This window comes from Sesamum indicum, unplaced genomic scaffold (assembly GCF_000512975.1).
Source record: "Sesamum indicum cultivar Zhongzhi No. 13 unplaced genomic scaffold, S_indicum_v1.0 scaffold00145, whole genome shotgun sequence".
Taxonomy (NCBI): Eukaryota; Viridiplantae; Streptophyta; class Magnoliopsida; order Lamiales; family Pedaliaceae; genus Sesamum; species Sesamum indicum.
The window spans coordinates 134,921-148,203 of NW_011628061.1; the positions used below are offsets into that span (position 1 = coordinate 134,921).

At 38.2% G+C, this 13,283-nt stretch overlaps 1 pseudogene; it reads right to left on the reverse strand.

The window, feature by feature from the left end:
• Positions 1 to 13,283, reverse strand: part of LOC105179345 — a 63,835-nt pseudogene that overhangs the window by 4,387 nt on the left and 46,165 nt on the right.

The following is a 13,283-nucleotide window of genomic DNA, read 5'->3' on the forward strand; positions in this document are numbered from 1 at the left end:
TGTTTTCTACTAAACAACACCAAACATACCATACTTATTTTATATTATCTCCAAAAGCAAATCCAAACATACACACTATCTCTAACACATACTTATTTATCTTTGTTTTTCTTAAAACACATCAAAATAAGTTAAAAATGAAACCAAACATAGTGTTAGATTTTCTGCAAAACTTTCGGCAAGATTATCAACATCGAGCAACAAAATCAAATTTATTAAAAAAATAAAAATAAAACAAGGTATAGATTACCTGATTTGCTGCAGGAGCCTTCTAGGGGTATTGTTAACATGTTCCAGTCCAAGATATTGCTCCCAAGAAACACAAATACTACTTTTCTGTATAGTCAAAACATATTATGAAATTTAAGCGCATCTGCATATAAATGTTGTCACAGAGTGTCTCTGTGTGAGAGAGTGAGTGAGAACTGGAAATGGTCAAACAAAGTATCTGAGTCCTCCAAGTTTTCTGCTTGACTATGGGACAAAAAAGCAAATCTCCATTTCATAAAATCAAGACACCCAAAAAAAGAAGATTCAAGCAGAAAGTAGACGTTGTAGCATGCCTAACCACATAAGCATCATACCATCATTTTCATTTAAAGTAATTGTAACAATTAGGCTCGGGTTGTAATACCTTGGAAAATTCCTCATCTCGTACTTGCAACTTGTTCTGCACACGAACTTTGATACAAGACAAAGTTTCACCATCATTGATCATCAATAAAAATGGCTCGCCAAGATTTTTACTTCGCTGCCAGAAGCAAAATGACTATATAAGAATTAAAAGTAAGAAAATGGAAGAGATGAACTTGCAGTTGAATTAGAGAGGTAGAACGAGTACAAATATTTGAGGAAAACTATGAAGTAACGAATTGAAAATACTACCGTCTGGTTTTGAGCATCCTCATGCATGAAGTGACACACATGAATCAAACATTTACTTGGGCCAAGGAATTTTCAATGAGAAATTATAAAAGTCGAGAAATTGTTATTAAAAATGAACATATGGGGAAGACAATTTTAAAGGAAAAAGTGTCGTAGCCTATCAAAGACACAGTACTAACATGGAAAGCAATTAGCAAGATATTTTTTGTTATGTGTATCACCTAAAAAATGCAAGCATTTACATACATAGACTCACATATGTATAGAGATAGAAACAGAACGCCTCTGCTAGTAAAGTCCAGCGATTGTCATTTATTGCTCCAATCTTATCACTATTAGGATATATCTGTAGCAACTTGGAGTTTCAGCAACATAAAAAAATAAGAATAGAAGGCTGGACATAAGGAATTTCTAACATCCATTTGGAAAAACTAAGTGAAGACCACACGAGCAAACTATAAAAACCTAGCAAGTACTGAGACTTAACTTCCAAGTCAGAGTGCATATCTCCGGCACGTGCAATTTGTGTGTAGTCAACCCATACAAGATTTTTCAGCGTAAAATAAATTGAATTTAACTATTTAAGTTGGATTATTAAGTAAAAGTTTAGAAGAATATTTTTTTGATATTAATATTACGAAACTAATGAATGAAACAAAAAGAAGATGCGATAATTCAGGACCTTATAGATCTTGTGCGAGAATACTTCCAGCAACCTGAGCTCTGCATTTAGACGAGAATGTTTCACCTGTTTAACGTAAACATTGCAACAATTAATGCTATCTTATGCGACAAATCTTAAAATTCTAGGAACACACACATGCACACTCCCAGTAATAACTTGTCAGCTATATTACCTTCTCCTTGAGATGCTCAAGCACATCACCAACAATGCTTTCTTTTGGCAACCTAATACTGTGAATTTCTAGCTATATATGGAAAACAAATAAGATATTTAATGTTTGCTAAATATGTAATAAATTTGCAAGTCTTGCATATGTATGCACTTGTATAGGAGCATAATGTCTAATTATGAATGAATACTCACTTCAGAGTTTGCCGCATAGTTGAAAGCTGGTTTGAGGATTCTCAACTCTTGCAATTCTGACAGAGGTATATCCACTATTTCAAAATATAGAAGACTAGAAAGCTGAATAAGAAAGTAATGCTTTGTTAGTTTCACACCCTCATCAAATGAACCCCGACTTAAAGTTGTATGAATGCATACTTGGTCGTAATGCAGCAGCATCTCTAACAAGTTTTCTACTCCTCGAAATCTTATAGGATGAGCTTTTGGTCGCTGAGAGTAGATATTGTATGATATAAGCTGTAGTTTCGACGGATCATCGACTCCGAGTTGGTTTGCTACTCTCTTAACAACTTCGTCATATGAATCAAGCTTTGACCTTCACAATTAGTGAAATTTGAATAGCAGCGTTAAGTGGATCAATATTACCAACCATAACATAGGAAATTACACTTTAGAATTAAAAGTCTGTCTTCTATTGGATTACAGTTGTAAACAAAATTCATCCTTTTCAAGCCTTTCCAAGGAGCGAAAGTGGATAACCTGCAGAACAACAAACCAAAAAAGTCAGGATATATTAGGTGAAAGTTAGAAGCATCACATCAGTGCTTTAACAAGAAGGTAGTTACGGGGAAAAAAATACTTTTAGACTTAGAACCATTATTTTGGGGTCACCGAAAGGAAATAGATGTTATAAATGGGGTACATTGAGTAACTAATAGTGTCCAGGTATGCACACGCACATGCACACTTAGATAATGGGAATCAAGACCAGGTGCAAGAGAAAGAGCAAAAGTTTTAAAGAATCGTGGAAGATAATATGATGAGATCACTCGATAATATTATACTCCGATATGATTCATTGTTTCTCGGAGGTGAGAATGTACAAATTTTATATCTTGTATATTTTTAAGCAAATAATAGCATCAAATACCCAAATACTTCAATAGGTAAAACCTTTTGTAGTGAAACAAATCATACGGACTAGGAAAGTAATTAATTATGCTTTGTTCAGGCAATTAACGTATACAATAGTCAATATGAGGCACAACATCGACTATGTGATAAAAGGGGCCGTTCCAAGGAGGAGAAATGCAAAGAGAGAAAATAAAAGAGAAGTCGAAGAGCAATAAAGCACACAAACATAGGCATCACACTAAGATAACGAGAAACAAGGAGCAAGAGAGGGAGAAATAGAAAGAGCGAGGAATTTCAAAGAATCGTGGAAGATAATAATATGAGATATGTTGGGAATTTATTTACAATGTGATGAACCGAAATGAAACAATAACTACAGATATAATGGTGGATTTGAAAATCCTTACACAATAATTTCAGATCAATGAATAAAGAAAGAATAACAGAAAAATAGCAATATGGAAACCAGTAAAGTAACCGGCTAGGAGCAAGATCCAGCAGCCGAATGCCCAAGCCCCACCACTGGCCGACAACCCTCATGGTTGCAAAAAACCCACAAAGCCACCAAGACACAAAGACCCACAAAGAGACCACTTAGGCTTCATTTAGAATCACTCAAAATTTCACTAAGAAGTTTCTTTCACACTCTGCAAATATTCTCACAAAGTATTTTATGAAGAGGGGTTTTAGTTTTGTTGTTGTTCAATCTCTTTAAAACCATAGAAGACCAATATATGTATATACAGATAGAACACAGAGAACAAAGATAGAAAGAGGTGAGATGATGAGAGATTTTCAAGAGCATTGGAAACTTGAGAGGAATAAAACCAGAGATAGAAAGGAGGGAGACGAAGAGGCATTGGCTGAATAGTTGAAGAATAGGGTTAAGTAGGTGATTTAGGGTTAAGTAGAAGAAGGGTCGGGTCAGGTAATGGGCCGAACAGCAAGTGGGCTGCCATCCAAGTGGGGGGTGGGGGAGGTGGGTCATGGGCCAAAAAATCCAACAACATCATTGGATAATATAACATTATACTCCAGAATGATTCATGCTTTCTTGGAGAGACAATGTACATGTTCTATATTTTCTATAATTTTAAGCGAATAATTGCATCACATATCCAAATACTTCAATAAGTAAAACTTTTTTATGAAACAAATAATATGGGCTAGGAAGTAATTTAACCGCGCTATCTTTACGTAGCTTATACAATAGTCAATATGCATCACATCGCTGACTATGTGAAAAAAGGGACTTTCTGAAGGAGGAGAAACACGTAGGGAAAAATAAAAGATAAGTTCGAGAGCAAGCAAGAACGCAAATGTCTAATGTCGTAGTGAAATAAATGGGTTCTTCATCTAAAGCGATTTGCAGCACAGGGTGCTTGCAATAGCAATCTCCAATGTGGCAAATACGAGTCTCATCTATGTTAGCCCTCTTATTGCTATTTTTAAGTATAAAATTCAAGTAAACACATAACAATTCATTTACTAAGCGCGAGATATTGGATAAGCGTAAACTGGAGACAACTAGAGATATGGTTTTCAGTCAAATGCAAAGCTACTATATGAAGTCTAAAATTATAAATAACTATTGATATTACACTACAAAGGGAACCTATAGAAGAGAATTTGAGTGAGAAGGAACTATTTAAAAGAATAACAAGGACAACATCTAGTAGAGTTATACTCTCATTAAAAATAACTAAAAGTTGAAGCTTAGAAGGAAGTACGCACGTGCATGCTCATCTGCACCTATGTTCGGATGGAGGAACATATAAAGTGAGTTTTCACATAAATGCGCATACGCATCTGCGTCAGGAGAGAAGAAGACATGAAGGAGCTTGACGTAAATGCGTATCCGCATCTAGGTCTGGAGGGAGGAACCTGAGCTTGTCGTAAATGCTCATCCGCATCTAGGTTTGGAGGGAGGAATTCATGGAGTAAGTGTGACGTGCATGCTCATCTGCATATACGTTCAAGGGGAGGAAAGTGAGAAAAAAGTGAGCTTGTCTTGCATGGTAATCCGTGTCTAGGTGAAATAATAAAATAAGTGTGACTTACATGCTATTCACGTCTAACACCTAAGGGAGGAAACTGAAAAAGTAGTGAGCATGATGTGCATGCTCTCCCATGTTTAGGTTTGGAGGAAGGAAGGTTGAGAAAGAAGTCAACCTGACTTGCATGCTCATCCATGTCTAGGTACGGAGGGAGGAAACTACGGGAGGTTTCATATTTCTCTAAATTTGAATAACCAAAAATTTGCAAGAAAGTTGAAATTTGTACATGGTTTTCAGTCTCATCAAATGAAACCTCCTCCAAAAGATTTTTTGGTTCAAGGTTGGAGAATAACTAGGAAACACCCAACATATTTAAAATATTCTTAGAAAACAATCAACCAAGGGGACCAAAAGAAAAGGATTGGACATCTTCTGAGTCATGTGTTTACATTAAAGAAAAGCTTAAATATGAAGAATTACTAGCTGTGAAAGAGGCAATTTCGAAAAACATTAATGAGCTATCGAAATGAAATATATGCCGAAAAGGTCCAAGTTAGACCAATATGGATTATGTTCGATACTTTAGGAAAAGATATTCCCAAAATCTAGCAACACAATCAACATAAGAATTAAATATGACATGTGAAACATATATCTTGTAATTACAATATACTGGTTCTACCGAAGATGCGAATGCATACAAATAAATATTACATTAATATGAACACAATATTTATGAAAATGTACTTAGAGGCTATGCTGGTATTCAGGGAAAGATGGAATATCTGGGCAACGAAATAGCTTCCTTGTTTGAGGAGGCAGTGACTTTTGATACCAGACAATGTCCCCATTCTCTAGCTGCAATAAAAGAAACCGAAAAGTTATCAAAATACAATCTTTGTCCTGACAAAATACTTGTGCTTGTGATTTTCATATACCTGGTTAGATGTAAATGTCGATGTACACACATGACTGTGTGCTCAAACTTTATTTCCTAAGAAGCAAAAATCACAAGATACTTCAACATTAAAATTATATTTGGGCATTTTGTGAAAGATATCTTCAACATTTGAACTGTATATGTGCATTTTATGAAATATATCTTCACCATTTAAAATGAATATGTGCATTATATTCCATATGCATAGAATTTTTCAAGTCCTTGTAAAGAAATTGCATGTAACATGAGTTATGTTAATCTCCATGACATTTGAATAATAGCTCCATTTAATGGAAACAGTTGCATGTGGGTTTCATTTTAACTTGCAGCTAACAACAATATATTAGGATTGTTACCAGTATGTTGAAATAAGCAAATACTATCTCTTCTATTTATATTTTGTAACAAACCTCGCAGAGTTCTATCTCTTCATTAGGAGCATAGCCAGCAAGTTGATTAAACTTCTCGAGAATGTCTGATGGCTTGTCACAGCTCTTTGTAGAGTAGATATCACCAAGATAACCAAATCCACTATTACAATAATGGAGTAGGAAATTCCTTAAGAATATTACAAATTTAAATGAATGATAACAATGAATAAAAGAATAAACAGAAACAATTTTGTTGAAAGAACTCGGCTCAAACTAAGCAAGATCCGAATGAGGGAATACAGTCACAAAAGTCCCGCACCCAAAGCACTCACCCATGGTAACACCATAGAAAACTTAGAATCCCGACCACACACTTTTGATTAGTTAGATCTTTTTATCACATGGTCACATTGACCCCCAACTCTCGATTTCACGAAGACATGTAAAAAAGCTTAGGAGATAATCACTTTTCAGTATCTTAGGAAAGGGGAAGAAAAACCCCTATTTAAAAGGTCGAGAGAAGAGGTCAGAATGGAAGGTTAGAGAAGTTTTCCTTAAACCATCAGATTGGTTTAGGAAAGAGGCCATGGATTTTGGTGACAGAGAAGGGAAAAGATCACAGAGAGGATATGGTGAAGAAGAAGCAGACGGCGTAAGAGAGAGGTGAAGATGACGGTTAAGGTTAAGAGAAGGTATATAAGTACCTAGGTAGGTGGGTCGGGTATAGGTCGTTCGTGGGCCACAGAGTGGGCCAGGTTATGGGCTGCCATGTGGGCCTAGTTAAATAAGGTCATTGGGCCATAAATATAACACACTCGACCTTGGACCAAGAACTTCTAATAAGGAACACGGTCCGGATTAAAAGAGTTGGATCTGGCATTCTCATCATAGGCTAAGGCCCCGCCTTAGTGTACCTGCAATTGAGAAACAGTGTCTAACCTGCAGCAGAGTTAACCAGGAACAAGATTTAAAATTTTTAATCAGTTAACAAATTTCTCAACAGGCAAACACTTAGTACCCATTTCAGTTAGGTTTTTCCTCAGTTTTAATCTTTTCTAATTTTATCACTTCTTTACTCACATTGTCACGAATAAAATAGTATTCACATCGATGTGTTTAGTCATATCATGAAAAACAGGGATTTTGCAAAGTTGGATGGAGGATTTACTTTCAGAAAAATCTGTAAGTTTATTGTTGAGAAAACCAATTTCTTTGATTAATCCTTCTAGCCAAATTACCTCTTTAAAGGCTTCGGTAGTAGCAATGTATTCGGCTTCAGTGCTAGGAAAAGCAACAATATGTTGTAGTTGGGAGTTTCAACTTATGCATGAACCACACAAAGTGAAGATGTAAGATGTAGTGGATTTTCTACTATCCTTTTCATTTGCATAATTAGAATCAAGGTACCCAACAAGATGAATATAATCAGAGAACTTAGAGAAGGTTATACTAATATCGTCGGAACCACGTAGGTTCCTTAGAAGCCATTTTAAGCTCCCAATGAGGAGGTCCCGGGTTGGACATATACCTGCTAAGACAATTTATAGCATATGCAATATCGGGTATAGTACAGACCATGAGAAACATTATAAATCCAATGACATTTGAATAACGAATTTTACTCATTTCCTCTTTTTTGGAATCTATTTTTGGACATTAGTTTTAGCATCATTGGAAATGAGCAGCTAATGGCACAGAGGTGGGTTTTGAATTTTCGATTGAAAACTTTTTTAAAATAGAATGAATGTAAGTTTTTTGGTTTAAAAGTATAAAATACATATCTCTATTTCTAGTGATGTCCATACAAAGAATTATTTTTGCATCACCAAGGTTTTTCATTTCAAAATTTTTAGAATGATCTTTTCGTAAAGACTCAATCAGTTTTAATGCTAGAGCTTGCAATGAGCATGTCATCAACATATAACACAAGAAAGATAAGAATATCATTCATATACTTGAAGTAGAGGCAATGATCCTAATCACTCCTTCTGAAGTTTAGAGAAAGCATAAACAACTCAAACTTTTTATTCAATTGCCTAGGGGATTGTTTCAAGCCATATAGAGATTTTTTCAACAAGCAAACATAGTAAGGATTGTTTTATCAATAAAGCCAATGGGTTGATGCATATAAATGTTTTTGTCTAGATCACAATGCAAAAGAATAGTTTTAACATCCATTTGTTTTAACTCCCAATCATAATGAGCAGTAAGAGCAATAATCATATGCACAGTGGTATATTTGACAATTGGAGAAAACGTTATAATCTATTCCTTTCTTTTGAGTGAATCCCTTGGCTACTATTCTAGCTTTGTATTTTGTGGGATTTTCCTGTTTGATTTTAAACATTCATTTACAATTTACTAAGGAACAATTTTTGGGTTTAGGCACTAGATCCCAAGTATTATTATCCTTCAAAGATTTCATTTTCTCGTTCATGGCACTAAGCCATTCTTTAGAATTTAGGGCTTCATCTACATTTGAAGGTTCAGAATTTTCAATATTGAGTGCTACATGGAAGTCTTTGAGCTTAGAGGGGATCCTATGTTCTTTACTTCTATCCCTTGCTAGTTGGTAATTATCTAGAGAGGTTTTAGTTTTTTCAGGAATTTCTACAGGTATTTCTATGAAAAGAATCAAAATTTTCTTCTATATCTCCTCCCCCTTGTTGGTTATCCTCCACCTTATCAAAGGTTGAGTCTTTTTGGTCTAACTCTATTTTTGACAGATAAGGCATTTCATTTTCATTGAAAGTTACATCCATACTAATAATAACTTTGAAACCAGGTTGACTACGTAACCATAGTCTATACACTTTGACCCCTTTGGGATAATTAATCAAAACATATTCAAGAGATCTAGGTTCAAGTTTGTCAAAATTTTGATGAACAAATGCAGAGCAACCAAAAGTACGAAGAAGAGAAACATTAGGTTTTTTACCACACCAAACAGTTTCAGGGGATTTTACCAAGCAATGGCACAGAAGGCGACAGATTTATCAAATATGCAGCAGTTAAAACTGCTTCACCCCAAAAAGACTTTTGTAAACTAGAACTGATCAGCAAACATCTAACTTCTTCAAGTAAAGTTTGGTTCATGTGTTCTGCAACACCATTTTGCGGCGGGGTGTATGGGTTGGTCCTATGCCTTTTAATCCCAAATTTATCACATAGATCAGTGAATTTTTTATTGCAAAATTCGAGACCATTATCAGTACGAAGTGATTTCAGTCTTTGTCCCGTTTGTTTTTCAACAAGAGTTTTCCATTTTTCGAATTTTTAAACTTCTCATTTATGTTTTAATAAAAAAATTAAAGACTTTTCTTGAAAAGTTATCAACGATAGATAGAAAGTATCGGTTTCCACCATGGGTGGCTTCTTTAGAAGGACCCCAAACATCAGCATGAACATAGTCTATGAGGAGAAAATAGAGACTGATTTGGATGGATCTTGAACCGAGTCAGAATAATTACAACGAGGGAGATAGGATTCAAACTTTCGAAAGCGTATCAGAATTCTTTTCCAAAATGACGGTGTCAAGCAAAACCATGGAAAAAATCATGCGACAAGATTTTAACCTCAGCCCATATGATGGTTTTAGGATTGGAGTAATTGGAAAATTCCCAAATCTGATAGGACTAAACTAAAGGAAGCATCACATATTCTACAAAGTAAGTTCAGGTGAGTTTGCTATACCTATGGAACTTTCTGGTAATGTGATGTAGATGCAATTAATTCCTAAAGAAGAAATTCTTGAAAAATTAAGTAAGGTTAGAGAAGAAGTAGTTGTTACTATGAAATGGACCCACATAGAAACTATTGAACTAGTAATGAAAGCAACTTTTAAAGAAGGAATTGATTCAGAAATACATTTATCGATAATTGATAGAATAATCAATAACTTAAGAGATGACTGTCTTGTAACAATGATAGGTAATTTGTATGTAGAAAAATTGATGTTTGACATTCATCCTAGGATTGCATACAACCTAATAGACCATGATTTCAGTAGAGTCTTAAACCTTCATCACGATTTTAAGAGAAAAGATCTAATAAAAGAAGGTAACAGACCATATTCTATAACTTATAGAATAGCTTATGCCCTTTTCAATACTCATCATTCAAATCTGTTCCTTAGGAAAGAGTTTATTGAAATTCCTAGAATTTTCAAAGAATTCGATAAGGTAATGACACCAGATCCTATTAGGATACCTAATATAGATGGTGTTGATATCATCATAAAAGATCACTCAGTTTTAGATAGAACACTTAGCTCTAAAACTGAGTTTAGTACTCGGATGTCCATTTCGGAAGATAGGATTACAGGCTACAAAGGAAAGGAGAAAGAGTTATTAAAAGCTTTAACTCCTCAAGAGATTAGGGTAGATAACGTAAAACTAAGAAAGAAACTTTTTTCCATTGTGATGACTTATATCATTTGCAACAACCTATTGTTGGAAAATATGAAGGCATGGTAGAAATAGCAGGCCATGAAATTTTAGTCACAGGTGTTGCAGGACGAGTATGACTTTGGTGTTAAGTTTCTTCGAAAATCTTAAACCATGCAGAAGTAAAGGTAACAGAATGAAATTCAGTCTGATGGTGTTACCATAAGGATTGAATGACGAGTCTCTTTTCTATATACATATCTGTAGGTATGTTGTATGATCAATATAAGACAGAGTATTTTACAGCTCATATTGATTCGGGATCAGGAATTTGCACGGAAAAACCTAGAGTTTTTCCTAAAGAAGCAAGCGAAACCTTACCCGTTATTGCAATAAGAGATTTTTCACAAAAAATCCTAATACTGAAGAAGAGATTCCTCTGGCTTCGCCCCGCTCAGGCATAGTTCACCATCTTTCGGGTCCCGATAGGTATGCTCACTCGAACCCTTCATAGAAGATCAAGGTCGGTCGGCGTTGCACCTCTCGGGGGGGATCGCGCCGGTCAGCTTCCTTACGCCTTAAGGTTTTGCTCGCCCGTTGACTCGCACACATGTAAGACTCCTTGGTCTGTGTTTCAAGACGGGTCGAATGGGGAGCCTGCTAGCTAGCGCTGGGAGCGTGCAATTTCTGAAGCACGACGGAGGCGCGTGCTGTCCGCTACGATCGGGGCGATGGTGTTCCGCGGGCATATCGATTGCCTGGGCTTTGGCCGCCACCTCAATCCGCACGCTGTCCGCTACGATCGGGGCGATGGTGTTCTGCGGGCATATCGACTGCCTGCGCTTTGGCCGCCACCTCAATCCGTGCTGGTCCACGCCCCGAGCCGATCGACGTACCGGCTCTCCCATTCCACATCCGACCGGGGCGCATCGCCGGCCCCCATCCGCTTCCCTCCCGACAATTTCAAGCACTTTTTGACTCTCTTTTCAAAGTCCTTTTCATCTTTCCCTCGCGGTACTTGTTCATTATCGGTCTCTCGCTTGTATTTAGCCTTGGACGGAATTTACCGCCCGATTAGGGCTGCATTCCCAAACAACCCGACGCGGCAGGGTCCGGGCACGACGGGGCTCTCACCCCCTCCGGCGCCTCTTTCCAGGGGACTTGGGCCCGGTCCGCCGTTGAGGGCGCTTCTCTAGACTACAATTCGGACAACGAAGCCACCCAATTCTCTAGTTGGGCTATTCCCGGTTCCCTCGCCGTTACTAGGGGAATCCTTGTAAGTTTCTTTTCCTTCGCTTATTGATATGCTTAAACTCAGTGGGTGATCCCGCCTGACCTGGGGTAGCGGTCGGAGGCGCTGGCGCCTTTGGGTCCAACGTGATGCCCGAGCTGACGACGCCGAGCGCGGCACGACAACACGCGAGTTGAGGATTCAACCACCACTAGTCGTGACGAAGCGTCACCGTGGGATCGAATTTAGGCCGGCCGCGCGCGACTGCTTACGGGAGGCCAATGTCCGCCCCCCACGCCCAGGCAGATGTGCCCTGGCCTAATGGCTTTGGGCGCAATTTCCATTCAAAGACTCGATGGTTCACGGGATTCTGCAATTCACACCAAGTATCACATTTTGCTACGTTCTTCATCAATGCGAGAGCCAAGATATTCGTTGCCGAGAGCCGTTTTGATATTCGAGAGATGTCCCCTCCACCCGTGCACCCCGCGGACGGGGCCACCTTGCGGCGGACGCTTCGTTCAGTTTTTCTTGGCGCGTACCGCGTCGGGGGTTTGTTAGCCCGCACGGCGCCCGGGTGAGCGCGCACCGGCAGCAGGATAGGGACCGAACGGGGGCGCTCGTCCCGCGCCCGGGCCTCGATTTTATTTTTAACGTGTTCGCGGTCTGCCTTTGCAGGTTTCGACAATGATCCTTCCGCAGGTTCACCTACGGAAACCTTGTTACGATTTCTCCTTCCTCTGAATGATGAGGTTCAGTGGACTTCTCGCGACGTCGTGGGCAGCGAAGTGCCCACGTCGCCTCGATCCGAACACTTCACCGGATCATTCAATTGGTAGGAGCGACGGGCGGTGTGTACAAAGGGCAGGGACGTAGTCAACGCGAGCTGATGACTCGCGCTTACTAGGAATTCCTCGTTGAAGACCAACAATTGCAATGATCTATCTCCATCACGATGAAATTTCAAATATTACCCGGGCCTGTCGGCCAAGGCTATAGGCTCGTTGAATACATCAGTGTAGCGCGCGTGCGGCCCAGAATATCTAAGGGCATCACAAACCTATTATTGTCTCAAACTTCCGCGGCATAAAAAGCCGTAGTCCCTCTAAGAAGCTGAGCACGGAGGGATACCTCTGCATAGCTAGTTAGCAGGCTGAGGTCTCGTTCGTTAACGGAATTACTAAATTCATTTAAAAAATCCAAAAAAAATTTAAAAGGAAAGTGATTGGGGAAAAAAATGAGCATATTACCTTGTAATCTTGACAGGAATGCAACGTCCTTCCTGGATTTTGATTAATCCAACAAGTCCGAACCATTGGTTTCTTTCTGCAGTAGCAAAAAAGTGGTCCTTCCATGGCAGAAGGCATTGGAGCCGAGAGATAAGGAGAGAAATGGGTTTGTGCAAGTCTGGAGAAAAGAAAATATATTTTGTTGGTTAAGGAAAAGTGTTTTGGATGGAAAAGTCACCTTTCTTCCCTCCAAAAGATGGCCAACTTGTCTTGTACCTCATAATTATAGCCACACAGCAT